Source organism: Mytilus edulis, chromosome 4, assembly GCF_963676685.1.
Source record: "Mytilus edulis chromosome 4, xbMytEdul2.2, whole genome shotgun sequence".
NCBI lineage: Eukaryota > Metazoa > Mollusca > Bivalvia > Mytilida > Mytilidae > Mytilus > Mytilus edulis.
The window spans coordinates 63021929-63036697 of NC_092347.1; positions in this window are offsets into that span (position 1 = coordinate 63021929).

A 14769-nucleotide genomic window follows, 5' to 3' on the forward strand; every position below is an offset into this window, starting at 1 on the left:
CGAGACGGACTTTTGATTTAGTTATAAGTATATACCTATATCTCTATTTAAATGACATTGCACCCTACTTCTTTAGAGCATTCACACCTATCGACCTCTGTTATCAGTTAACAAATCCACGTTTAAACAAACCTGGCTCAATATATCATGTGAGTTATTACTAATAATTGGCTCTAATTGTTCTTATATTGCACTGTTAAACTAGTGTTCCAGTTTTTTTTTTTTTTTTTTTGGGGGGGGGGGGGGGAGGTGAGCGTTAACAAATATGTTTAACCTCGCCGTATTCTTTATGTGCATCTCCCAAGTCAGGTGCCTGTAGTTCAGTGGTTGTCGTTGCCTCATGTCTGCCATATTTTTTTCGTAATATTTTTCGTAATAAATTAGGCCGTTAGTTTTTTCAATTGAATTGTTTCCTTTTTTCATATCGGGTATATAGATATAGGGACTTTTGAAGCCGACTATACGGTATGCGTTTTCTAATGGTTAAAGGCCTTACGGTTGCATTAATCCTTAATTGAACTTTGGTGGATAGTTTGATCATTGGCAATCTAACACTCATCTACTTATTTTTTTACATCTGAAACCACGGGACCAATTTTTTAACCGATCTTGACCTACATTATCGTTACAGTAGTTGTGTTATTGTCTCCACAAACCAACCAATTAATCGTCATTGATATCAGTAGAATGAAAGGATGAAATAATTGTTTAATAAATAAATAATTCTAGAAAAAAGACTCTGAGATAAAAGAATTTTAACACGGGCATAACTGCTCAGAATGTTTAGATCAATATACCAAGTTAAACCATTACTATAATAAAAATCAATCATCGAAAATTATGTAGCAATTTTCCTTAAATGTTTTTTATACAATTATAGCGTTTAAGTCTATTATCTTGAAAGTAATAACTTTCAGGCAAATATAATATGTCATAGTATCCAGTTATTTGATATGTAACTATGCAATAGATCAAAATATATTTCCCGAGGTATGAAGATCAGCTCATTGTTCTGTCGCCCGAACGCACAGAGGTGCAATAGAACGATAACTCCCAGTGCAATAGACCATGGAATAAAAAATGGCAGAAAAATAGCAAATAATATAGAAATATTAATACAAGTATAAAATACTTTTTATTAGGTAATAAAAAATCTTAGTTTTTCATAAAACATCGACAAAAAGAACAAAAAAATGTCTACAATATTCTTCTATCACACATAAAGAGTTTTGACAGTGCAAAATGATTTGAGTTTTGTTCATATGAGAATTGAATGTAAATTATCATAGGTATAACATGTATTGGGGGTTGTCAATTTTAGACTCGGTGGATAGTATGTAATCTAACGATGACAATGAGATAAATATCCACCATCTTCAGACCAAATGACGTAAAAGTTAGAAATCATTGCAATAAAGTGTTATTTATATCTAGATCTAGTTTTGTATGACCTTATTTTTAGACATACATGTAAACAAGTACAGCTGGTCCTTCATATATGACCATAAACTGAAAAACGAGTAATTGCACCTTAAATAAAGGCAACAGTAGTATACCGCTGTTCAAAACTCATAAATCTATGGACAAAAAACAAAATCGGGGTAACAAACTAAAACTGAGGGAAACGCATTAAATATTAGAGGAGAACAACGACACAACATTAAAATGTAACACACACAGCAACGGACTAAGCATTAGACAACATCCGATATAACATCAAAACCAAATACATGAAAGCACGTTTACAATATATGGAGGATCCAGTATAGAAACTGGTCAGGTTGGAAGAAAACATTTGCTGGATAAATAGCTAGGTGTACATGACATTTGATTATTCATTTGTTTTTATGGTGCATTTTGGTTGTTAACATCATGGTCTGGTTAGAACTACAAACAGTATATCCAAAGATTGTATACTTAAACAGAAAATAATTGTGTTAAAAAGATAAGCCGGCCAGCTAAAGGTGAAATTGAATATTTAAGTTTGCTTTGTCACTGCATAGAACGCACAAAAGTAACACGTGGCTATATAGACAATACTAGTGCATTGACTTGGCATATCAACGATATAAGGATGAGGCTTAGAAACGGGGAAACGCGAGGCTGTGCCAAGCTTTTTCCCCGTTTCGGGCCGAATCCTTATATCGTTGATATGTCAAGTCAATGCACTATTATTGTCTTTATACTGCAATCTAAAAAAAACATTTTCAATTGTTGTTTAATGTGTTAATGTCATCATTGATTGAAATATTGGGAAACTTCCCTCTTTTATAAAAAGGCCTCATATCTTGCAGGCGGAGAAATATACAACACGATGAAATGTACATTTACCTGTTGAAATTCGCAATCGATGGTGAACGAATTTATTCAAGAATGAACTATATATCCACAATAAGCATAAATATAATGATTTATAGCATGCAGACCAAACATATTAACAAGTGAAATATGTTGGGGTTCTTTTTTTTTATAAAAAAATTGCAAAAGAAATAAGTTTGAGTCGTTGTAAACATTGAAAACAAGAACAGGTTGAAAAGGTCGTATGGATAATTAATTATCTCGGCAATTTCTATTTAAATATTCATGAGGAAAAGTGATATCATGTCAGTGACCGTATATGAGATAGAAATATATGGTCAACGCAATTTGACTGCTCAAATATAACGAGTGCAGTATAAACATAATTATTTTAAGTTAAGATTATGTAATCGACTTGAAGCCGTCTTAAAACTCGCGACGGAAAGAAAACACTTGACCTCAAGTTTACAGTTTCCGCGTGTGACACCAATACCGTCTATCAGATGATGACATATTATCTTCTTCCTATATTATCTACATAATTTATTCTAAAGGGCCTCCCACATATTCATTAAATTATATGATATCGCTATGGTTTTTGCCTTGTGGTTCCGAAGGGCAAATGCTTCTGTCTATTTAGACAAATATTCTGATATCACTAATATATATGTATTACCACGTGTTGAGCAGGATTTCTCCGAGTAGCACAAGTCAGACATTCTTCACAGAATGTTTCAACGTCTTGGTACCATCCAGGCCGATAAAAACGATCTTTCAGTTTCCTCAACATTTTCTTTGTCCCGAGATGTCCACCGCCTATACGAGAATGCAATGTTTCCAAAATGTTCCGTCTTAATTTTGTAGTTGTCAAGAACTGGCAAGCAATCTCATTTATGTCTTCGAATTACCTGTACATAATACCATCTGTAGGAACTATATTTTCCCATTGAACAATCAGCCTCTTTACAGTAGTTGAGTACATTTCCTCCACAATTGGTTATTATTACTAGCCGATTTCAAGTCTTGAATCACCTTTAAATGAACATCTTTCAACTGCGCCTTTTTTCAATCAAATGATCACCAACACAAACAGCTTGACAAAACCCACTTTCGCTTGTTATTCCGTCATCCCTTTCTTCTGTTTCTAATTGTGCAATTGGTCGTCTATACATGCCATCTGCATTATTATGGTTTAATCCCTTCCGATGAACAATCTCCATGTCAAATTCAGATAGATATGCTTGCCACCTTGCTATTTGATCTTCCGGTTCCTTGAAGTTCCAGAGCCACGACAATGCCTTATGGTCTGTTCTGACTTCGAATTTCTTTCCGAGAAGGTAATGCCTAAAAAATTCATTACAAAATACACTAATGCCAACATTTCCTTTTTTGTTACACAATAATTTCTTTCACTTGTTGTCAAGGTTCTACTTGTATAGCTTATAACTTTTTCAGTCTTGTTAAGTAACTGTGAAAGGACTCTAATGCTGTTTCCACTTGCATAATGCCATCTGTATCCAATATGAATGTTTCTTCCAGTGAGGGATAAGAAAGTATTGGTGCTCTTGTTAACGACGACTTTAAAATTTAGACTCCCTCACTGCAATCTTTAGAACAAACGAAGGTTTCCCCTTCTAATAGTAATTTATGGAGAGGCGAACAGATGAGAGAAAATCCTTTAATTAACCGTATGTAATAACTGGCTAGACCTATAAAGGATTTAAGTTCCCGAACATTAGTGGGTTGAAGCCATGATTTGATCGCTTCAATTTTTTCGGGGTCCGTTTAAATACTTTGATCAGAAATTATGTGAACAAGACACTTGACACTTCTGCCTGCAAAGTGACACTTACTAATCCTGGTACCTTTGATAACTATTTACCAGGCTTTGATTTAAGGCCATTTTCTCTGAACCGCTCAAACACTATTATTAATCTTTCAACATGTTCGTCAATGGTGAGCTAAAAATTACCACATCATCCAGCTAAATTAAGCATATTTCAAACTGAAGGCCTTTAAGAACATTTTCCATTAATCGCTGAAACAGACCTGGTGCACCCGTCAGTCCAAACGGCATAACATTAAATTCGTACAGCCCATACGGTATTGAGAATGCCGTATTTTTCCTTGTCGTCCTCTTCTACCTCTGTCATTGGCCATATCAACACATGAAAAGAATCTTGAACCAGATAGCGTATCAAATGTATCGGCGATGCGTGGAATCGGGTATGGATCTTTTTTTGTAATTCCATTTACCTTGCGAAAATCCACAAACAAACGAGTGCTATTGTCCTTCTTCTCCACTAACACAATGGCCGAAGACCATGGACTACTCGATGGTCTTATCACCTCACGTTCCAACATATCATGAATTAGTTCTTTAACCTCCTGCTTCTTGTGGAGTGGGATTCTCTTTGGGTTTTGTTTTATTGCAGCTTCATTACCAGTGTTAATACCATGTCTTACCAAGTCTGTTCGACCAATATCTGACGGGTCTTTCGAGAAAATGTCATTATACTCGAGCAATAATGTTTTTTAAGGAGCTGCAAACTGCTGCTCCCGAGTCTCATCAATCATTTCATTTAGTGATTTTCTGTCGAATTCAGTTCCAGGAGCTGCAAACTGCTGCTCCAGCATACTGCAATTCGATATCTTAAGCCAACCAGAAGGAAGCTGCAATCTGCTGCTTCATGGAGGGCTTACACTTTTGTTCCTTTACAGGCAAAATGTATCCAACTGTTGTGTTTTTATACATCGTAACATTCTCAGCCGAGACATTCATCACTCTAATGATGCATGAATCCTTTCCTTCTGTTAACACGTAAGCTGCACATACTTTGTCGTGATTTTCGAATCTCTGTTTTGGTTCAAATAAGAATGTTCCTGTCTTTTGAAACCACCTTTCTTTCTTTTTTACCTTTTCTATCAGTAGCATCTCATTACCCGAAGAAAAACACACGGTTTGCTTTAGATTAACTCTACAAACAGCAGCACTTCAGGTCGAGTAATTTACATCACACTAATAATCATCAACTGAAATAGTCATTTTATCAAAACCTACTTTTGCATTATGATTTTTCATAAAGTCTGTTCTCGGTAAACACTGGTGAGCTAAGTCTTTTGCAATTAATTAAAACTGTTTGCTTACATCGGACACTTTTAATCGAAATAGTTACATCAATAACTCAATGTATATCAATAGTTTCGCTGTTGGCCGAAACCACTGTTGATTTGCAAGGTGCTACCAAATTTTACTCTGACTTCTGGTTTCAATTTCCTTGAACAAATTTTAATGTATAATAGTAAAAACTGAACATGTATCTATCAACATTTCCACAGGCGTGTTATTAACCAATCCTTTACATATCATTGATTACCCTGCACTGAAACAAGTATAAATGTCCCGTGGGTCTTTATTGTTATCCGATGTCTGACCCTCGACTTCGGCTAGCGGCCGTTTCCCGGTTGTGACTGTTTAAATGAAGGACATTAATTTCTCATGTGTCCCGGAAGTCCACAGCGCGCGTCTGGCGTATATACAAAATTTAGTCCTGGTATCTATGATTAGTTTATTTCAAACATTCTCTATGTTTTGGACAATTTCTTTTCAAATGTTGATCACTGCCACAATTTGCTGTATTCCTGCCTAGCATTTGGAATAAAGGAATATATATGGTGGCCGCTTACGGCCATTTCGCGTTTTCACCCTTCATATTCTATAGGGCGAAAACGCAAAACCGCGAAATCGCGAAGTCGAAAACGCGATAATGCGAAAAATCGAAGTAGAAAACGCAAAAACGTGAAACCTTTTTCTTTCTGATTTCACAATTTCGACCTCTCTCACCTCGGAGTTGCGAGACCGGGATGTAATTGTTCAATAAACAAATAATGCTTTGTTGACAATTTCAGTGTTAACTGATCTGGGTCAATAGGTAGGTACATTTTTATCTAAAATATCTAATATGTTTACTGATGAATTCAATATAGTACGTGACAACTTATAGCATATAGCACACCGTATTTGTACATATCAATATATATCAATCTAAAAATAAGTTCAAGTTCAACTAAAATCAATATCAGCATAAAACCAAAACTTAAGAAATAAGGTAATCAGTACGGCTTTGTTTAACGTTACTTTTGAAATTACGAATCAAGCATCAATGTCTATATATTGACAGATCGACTAACCGCCCATCTCTGATTTTAGGTCACATATCAAAGGTCAGGATCCGGACAGCAGCTTGAACAAAAGGCTCTCAGGAGCCTGCATCGCACTCACTTTTTGCAGAAATCTTTCATCAATGATTATGTTTTTTAATACAAAGAAGAAGAAGATTTGATTTGATTTTTGGTGTTTTAACGCCACTTTTAAGCACCGCATTTAGGCTATTTAGTGCACCCGCACGAGCGTGGTTCGAACTCACAATATCAGTGTTGACTGACTGGTGATAAAAGTAGCAACTATCTTGACCACTCGGCCACCGAGACGCCAAGAAGAAGAAGATATATTAATGAGTGGCTTAAAATTTTTATTTAAATGTTCCTTATAACTGTCATATTTTCTTCAAAAGCAAAAAATTGCGTTTTTCCCCTATGTATCATTTTAGCCATAGTGAATATGTTTCTTTATATACCAGAAAATAAAATACAACATTTATACTAGATAACTTAAGAATCATTCAGCTTTAGTTTGGTTTACTTGGTTCTGTAGTTTCAAGGAAAATATTTTTAAGTTAGAAAACATGATTAACACATTGTGTTAAATTGTCTTTCAAGGGCAATAACCCACCGTCAATTGACAATTTCGGTCATAGAAAATTATTTGTAGATCATATACAATTATTTTTTTAAACATTTTTGCTGTTTACAGTTTATCTTTATCTATAATAATATTCAAGATAATAACCAAAAACAACAAACCCCAAGTCAGATTTGCTCTTATAACTTTAGTTTTTGAGATATAAGCCAAAACCTGCATTTGACCCCAAAGTTCTTTTTTAGCCATGGCGGTAATGCTTTTGACGAAACAGAAAATAAAACACAAACTTTATTTTAGATACCCTAGGGATTATTGAGCTTGTTTTTAGTTTTGTTGGAATTGATTCAGTAGTTTCAGAGGAGACTATCTTTGAAATAGTTACACTTGACGTCCGTCGTCCTCCTTTGTCCGTCGTCCGTTTATTGTTGTCTGCCCTATGGTCGGGTTGTTGTCTTTTTGACACATTCCCCATTTCCATTCTAAATTTTAAGTATTAATATAATATATAACAATTAACCATAGTATACTGATTTGTATCACTATGTATAATATAACAGTCATTACGGTGAGAATGAATTCCCTGTCATTTATCTATCATCCACGCACGAGCCTGTCCCAGAAAAAAATATATCTGTATATCAATCTCACTTTCAGGTATAGAATTGTATTTTTTTTCGGAGACATTTGCTTGTCGGACTATCCACAAGAACTTGCGGTCATCCGATGTTGAGTATTTCAGTACTTTGATTAATATATTTGTTGTTTTCTTCAGCTCTAAAATCATACGGATTTTTAAATAGATAACATATTCTCAACTGAGATGCCAAAAATATGTTAACTTCGTAGTATAAAGTCCGCAAACTAATATATTGAAGGTATATACATAGTTGTTTACATGTAATGTTTACAAATAAATCGTACGATGTGGACAAAGGACACAATTTTAATCATAGTGCATTTGTACTAATTTAGGTGCATTAATACATGGATATTGCAATCAAACTTGACACAATTGTTTTTAAATAATTTGTGTACGACCGAACTGTTATTACACCGGAGCTAGGTTTAAAGTCGGAGCTAAGAGAAATTTTAGGAGAAATTATAGATCTTTTATTTTAAAATTTCGTACGCTATTTTTAACCTTTTTATAAGTGTTTATTTATCAGTTATTTTTTTGGGGTTGTGGTGGTGGTATATATGTATATGGTCAACTTTTGTTGATTTGTTATAATTTTAAATAAAGCCAAAAGTTTTACTGGGATATAGAAACAGAATCATCACGGACTCCGCCTCTTCTGATTGTGAGTAAAACCCATGGGTTTGTCAGTTTAGCTCTGATGGGGTATAAATTCGTAGCCACGTCCGTTCATAAGGGGTATAATCGATCTGATGCCTCGTAAGGACAGACAGCCACGCTCTCTGCACGTGAGAGAAGCTTGTTGTCTGTCCCTGTCTACGTCTAATATGCCTAATTTATTGTCATGTTTTAAAAGTCTAAGTTTTTGCCATACACCCTGGTCGACACACTCTGTAGAAACATTCTATTTGATAACTCTTATTTTTGTCCATAAAATGTTCAGAATATGACTGAAATATTTTTCACAGGACGTTAAGAAATCATTAATTAACCAAGCAAATCCCATTAAAATTCGATTGAAAACTACATTGTGATGCCCGTTTTGCATATTTGAACCATCCACTCCTATATCTACGTTTATATGTACCGAGGTCTCGTCTCCTATAAAGCATACTCGAATTATTTAGGAGCAAGAACATACAGCACTGGAAATTTATCGAAAAAGCCATAGAAAGAGTGTAATTATGTAAAATCAGATGATATCACTGACTGCAGAACTTTTAATTTTGAACTTGTTCTATAAAAAAAACCCTGTATTTTGTTTTATTTGGTTTATCCCGTTTCGTTTCATTTTGTTTTTATTTCGTTTTGAACTACTGGTACCAATGTATACAAATGGAATTTTGTTTCAGATTTATTTATATGAGCAGATTTGAGTTGGTTCTTTCTTAAAGATAAATTGTTATGTACATTTATAAACCAGTACAGATGTACGAAGCTCTGTATTTCGATCACAAGTTTTTTTTATCTATATTAACCAAGGTGAGGACCTTCCTGGTCAATATTTATGTTGAAAAATTGTCGGAAGGCTAAAAGTAAATATTATTGATATGGACATATGTGAACACATTGTTTAGGTACAAATCATGCAGCTAATGCGTGAACGTTTTAACCTTTACGTGTCCAAAGACTAGATTTTCAATAACTTACTCAAACTTTATACTTGCCGACCCTCTAGTATATCAGAAACAGAAACACACACGTGCAGTTTTGCATTATGTCATTTTTTTCTGTTGATTCTTATACTTCTATCTGTAAAATTACTTATCCTATAGGTTAATTACTAGACGCACTGATTTTGTATTCTCAGAAATGTTTTCTTATGTTTTCATATAAAAATGTTTTTCTGTTACAAATCATGATGTATTGTTTTAAGTGTGCATGTTATGCTGCTCATCAAGGGCCCTTGATTGGAATAATAAATATACTTATTCTTCTTATTCTATTCTATGTACTGGTTCAATCCTTTTTCAATACTGTTTTAGTACGGACTTCTCAGTACTGTTTCAGTATCGACTTATTCGGTTTCAATACTCATTTTTTTAGCTCTATTTAAGTACTGTGACCGATTTATTTCCGTAGTGATTCAATACATACTTTTCATTGTAATCTGTATTGATAAATATTGCATCTTTGTTGAGTTTGTTAGTTCATAACTCTTTCACAGCACTTGACTCTGAAAAAACATTACTTTTATACTTTTATAAAGTATATAGGTACATGTATATTCATTTTCAAAGACAAGTGCTTGTGAACTCTTTCCATAATAATATAATAAGGAGATGCTGTATCATGGTTACCATTAAGATAAAAAAAAAAAACCGAATAGACCGTTTACTGAAATGTCGATAGTAAGTAATCTTTTGAAATAATTCTCATAATAGTACTTTTGCTTTAACAGCTTTTCAAATACAATACATACCAGATAAATACAAAAACATGCAAACAACACAAACTGTCAGATTATAAGCCTTAATTAAATATTTATAAAAAAAAACAGTTTAGCAGATATAAACTATGATATAATACTGCAAGGTTGTGCCCTTTTTATATTTTCTTAAGTTATAGTATAGAGTATCATTTCTAGTAGCTTTTCTTATCTTAAACTATTCATTTGTTTACTCGCTTAATTTTCTGTTAACAATTGCAAGTTTTTAAATAAATTCTTTATTCATTAAATAGTTATTCTTGTCTATTTGTATGTTTTGACACCTACAAGTTTTTATCAACATGAATGAGAAATTTTGAAAAGTTCTGTACCCCTTCAGTGGCGGATCTATAAAATTTAATAAGTGGGGGCCCACTGGCTGCCTAAGAGGGGACTCGATCGCTTCACGCTTCAGTGAATCCCTATATAAGCAACCAAATTTTTTTCTCAAAAAGGGGGGGGGGGGGGGGGCGGCCCCCCTGCCCCCCTTAATCCGCCTCTGCCCTTTTGCATCAATGTTATCATTTTAAGTGACGTTTTCATTTAAACATATGTTATACCTTTTTTAAATGCTTTTGTTTAACAAATAATTGATGCAAGCTATAATACTTCATTGTAGTTTTAGCATGGGTAGGCATTATATTCGTGATTATTTTTGCCCGAGCGATAGTGAGGGCTAAAATAACACGAATATACTGCCTAAAGCTTGCATCAATTATTTCGATTCTGATTAGGACAATTCAGGTTATTTATATGTCCGATGTGTAAAGGATATCTAACGTATGTGTAGGCTCTTTCATGAACCTCCCTCATTTTCTTTGTTTACAAGAAAACGACTGGCAATGTGATTTTAGAGGGAGGAGTTTTAAACAGCGAGCATGAACGGTTGTCGTATCTATGTCAAATATGTCAATTTCGAATTGCACGTTACAGTCATAATAAATGAATTAATAACAACATGTGCATCATTTAAGAGGTTGGAAGTGTTTTAAGTTAATCAAATATATTAAATGCATGCTAATTTGATAAAATTCATAATTCTGCAGTAGTCAATATACGCATGTGCAAACTAATTTTATTGGATTTAGAGCATGGATTTATTCATAAAGCGAGTGAAGCACGTCATATTGGAAGTCAAATAGTGGAAGAACATATTCAAGGTCGGATCCATTCATTTTTAAAAGGTGCATTCCAACCAAGGATACAGGGGGTTCCAAGAATAAGTCCCATTCAAAAACATTGCTCGTAAAAAAAAAAGGTGGACTCCACTTAATCCCCCCGGAACCCCCTCCGGCTATGGATCCGCCACTGATGTTATGTTCTTTACAACTCTTTTTCTTTTTAATTGCCCTTCAATGCTCTTTCTCAAAAGAGGTGTAGGTGAAACTATTGAACTTTCCACCTGTAGATATGTACTTTTCAATCATATCCAGTGGCGTAGCTTGCATGTATGCTCAGATGCTCAAGCATCCACATCATTTTGACCAAAATTTAAAAAAAAAAATAGATAAATGTATAATTGCATGTTTTCGCAGCAGAAACACACAGATGTACTAGTATCTAAACGTAACAATAGTGAGGATATGAGAATAGCGTTCAACTTTTTCCGAAGCAGTATACGTGGTCTTTCCTTTAGGCTCATTTACTTTATGGATAAATCACTGAAAAGTACTCTCGACTTTTTCTTAAAAAGTCTACATCGTAGCACATCGTCGGCTACGGCAAGCGCAGAAGATGATCATATGATACGCAGATCTGCGGACATGTTTGGTCTGAAATTGAGGTATCTTGAGCCAAGCATGCAGAGCGATGACATAACAACGTTATTAGTAACAACTAATCAATCATATCCTGATATCGTTTCCTGGGACATGAAACACGACTAGTATTTATAACGGAGTTTGATAATTCCTGGACTTATAACTTCCCTTTTCCATCTAGGTACACACATTAATTTTATTTTCAATAAAAGAGCGATAAATGTCCCCGCATTGTTCATTTTTTATGTATCCAAGATACAAGTGAAATAACAAAAAAAAGCATATTTTTTTTTATTAATATCTTGAGAGAAATAAAAGCTTCAGGAGAAATGCAGTGGGATTTGCGTTATAATTTATATTTCAAAGGTATTAATTGGTTAAAATATTCGATCAGGACTTATTATCGCAAGAGTCAAAAATATTGCTGATGATATAAATATCACAAAAATATGGCAAGAATTGTACACATGACAGGGCTAACAGGTCCGTCCACGGACGGACGTCCGATATTTCCATGTCCCCTGCAACGCGTTTAGAAGAGTAATCAAAAACCTCATTTGGAGGCTCAAATTCCAACAAAAGGGAGTCAATTCGGATCCTTCGAGAAACATATATATTGGTGGGTATTTTGAAATTAAACAAAAATCTAGCCAGTGTCGGATTGTAGGGACATGCATACAGGGAAAATGTCAAAAAAATATCATTTTCTGCATAAAATGATCCAAAAACAGTTTTGCATCCACATCATATGAACCCTGGCTACGCCACTGATATCAACAAATTCTGATGAATAGTATTATCAATATTGCTGTTTGTTTCACATACCAGATCTACACGGACATAAACCAAAACGTCGCCGTTTACAGTTCGGTCTGGTATCAATGATGAAAGTTGTAAATAAAACATTCACCATTTTGAAAGGTTTCATTTGTTAATATGTTTATATTTAGTGGATATTGATATTATTGGGCTTTTTGTGTTATCTTTGACGTAATCTTTACTGTCATATGGAACTATCGTTTAAATCGACAATATAAAAAAGAAGAGTGTGGTATGATTGCCAATGAGACAACTATCCACAAAAGACCAAAATGACACATACATTAACAACTGTAAGTCACCGTACGGCCTTCAACAATGAGCAAAGCCCATACCGCCTTCTCTCTTTACTTTGTAATTTTAACGAGAGAGAACTTACTGATATATGTTACATGATGATGTTTATAAATTAGACTACAAGTTTATCAGTCGATATTCTATGTATAGTAAACAATCTTTGTGTATAATGAATATGCAGTTATTGCTAAGGCTAATGGTCAGTGGATCAAGGCGGACCTCCTGCTTTAACTCGCCGGGGCCCGAAGGGCCCCATATGAGCTTCTGCCATCACTTGGGAGTCCGTCGTCGTTCGTCGTCTATCGTCGTAAATTATTTCAAAAATCTTCTCCTCTGAAACTACTGGGTCAAATACCTTCAAACATTAACTAAATGTTCCATAGGGTAACTAGTTTATAAATTGTACCCGAACTTTAGATCCATCGACAAACATGCCCACCATGGCTAAAAGTAGAACATAGGGGTCAAATGCAGTTTTTGGCTTATATCTCTAAAACGTTTCTGTTATTATCTTAAATATTATTATAGATAGATATAAACTGTAAACAGCAATAATGTTCAGCAAAGTAAGATCTACCAAAAAATTAAAAGACCATAATTGTCAATTGACCCTTTAAGGAGTTATTGCCCTTTAAAGACAATTTACACAATTTGTTCAAGTTTGCTAACATTAAAAAATCTTCTCCTGTGAAACTACTGGATCAATTTCCTTCAAACTTCAATTAAATGTTCCTTAGGGTATCTTGTCTATAAATTGTATCCGAAGTTTTGTTCCATTGACAAACATGGCCGCCATGGCTAAAAATAAAACATGAGGGTCAAATGCAGTTTTTTTGCTTATATCTCCAAAATAACTTATAGAGCAAATCTGACGTGGGGTAAAATTGTTCAATTGGTCAAGATTTATAGGCCCTAAAATTTTCAGACGAATCGACAACCCATTGTTGGGTTGCTGCCACCAATGGTTTTAACAAAATTATCTTGAAAGATCTACAAAAAAGTTTATATGACTAAAATTGTCAATTGACCCCTTAAGGAGTTATTGCCCTTTAATTTTTAAAGACAATTTTACACAATTTGTTCATCAAGTTTGCTAACATTTAAAAATCTTCTCCTCTGAAAATAGGTGAGCGATTCAGGCTCTTGAGAGCCTCTTGTTTAATTAGCCATGCTTTTGAATAGGAACATATGGTTGGAACCCCCTTTTACAAATGACTGGATCCGCCCCTGATAGTAATTCATTCAATTTCTACGAATGACTTGTAGGGAAGTTTGATTATGTACCGCATAAAAGAGATGAACTCGTAAAGTGCCTATCAGCCTTCTTTGGCAGCCATTACATGTATACACACAATACTAATCTTTGAACACTGACTTGATCCAAATAGTTTTTCCATTCACTTACATATTTTGTGTCAGTGATAAGGCTTAGATATAATTTAAGCTTGTGTTAAACAAATCACTGAACGGCTGGTGAAATATGTGCATTGCAAATTAGAGTAAAAATATATCAATGTATAACTAGACCTTCAACTATGGAGATGAGCATAAGAAATATCTGATATAGTCCATTATGTATAGTTGTTTAGGGTATAATTATTTTAAGTAAGTTATGAGAGAACATTAGGATAATAGACATTTGCGGAAACTGTTAGGTACAGATAGCATTTAAATCTTGGGCTTTCTTAAAGTGTAATAATAAACCGTAGACCCAAAACAATGTAATAAAATTAACGGTACCAATTTTCTTGCACCAGATGCGCATTTC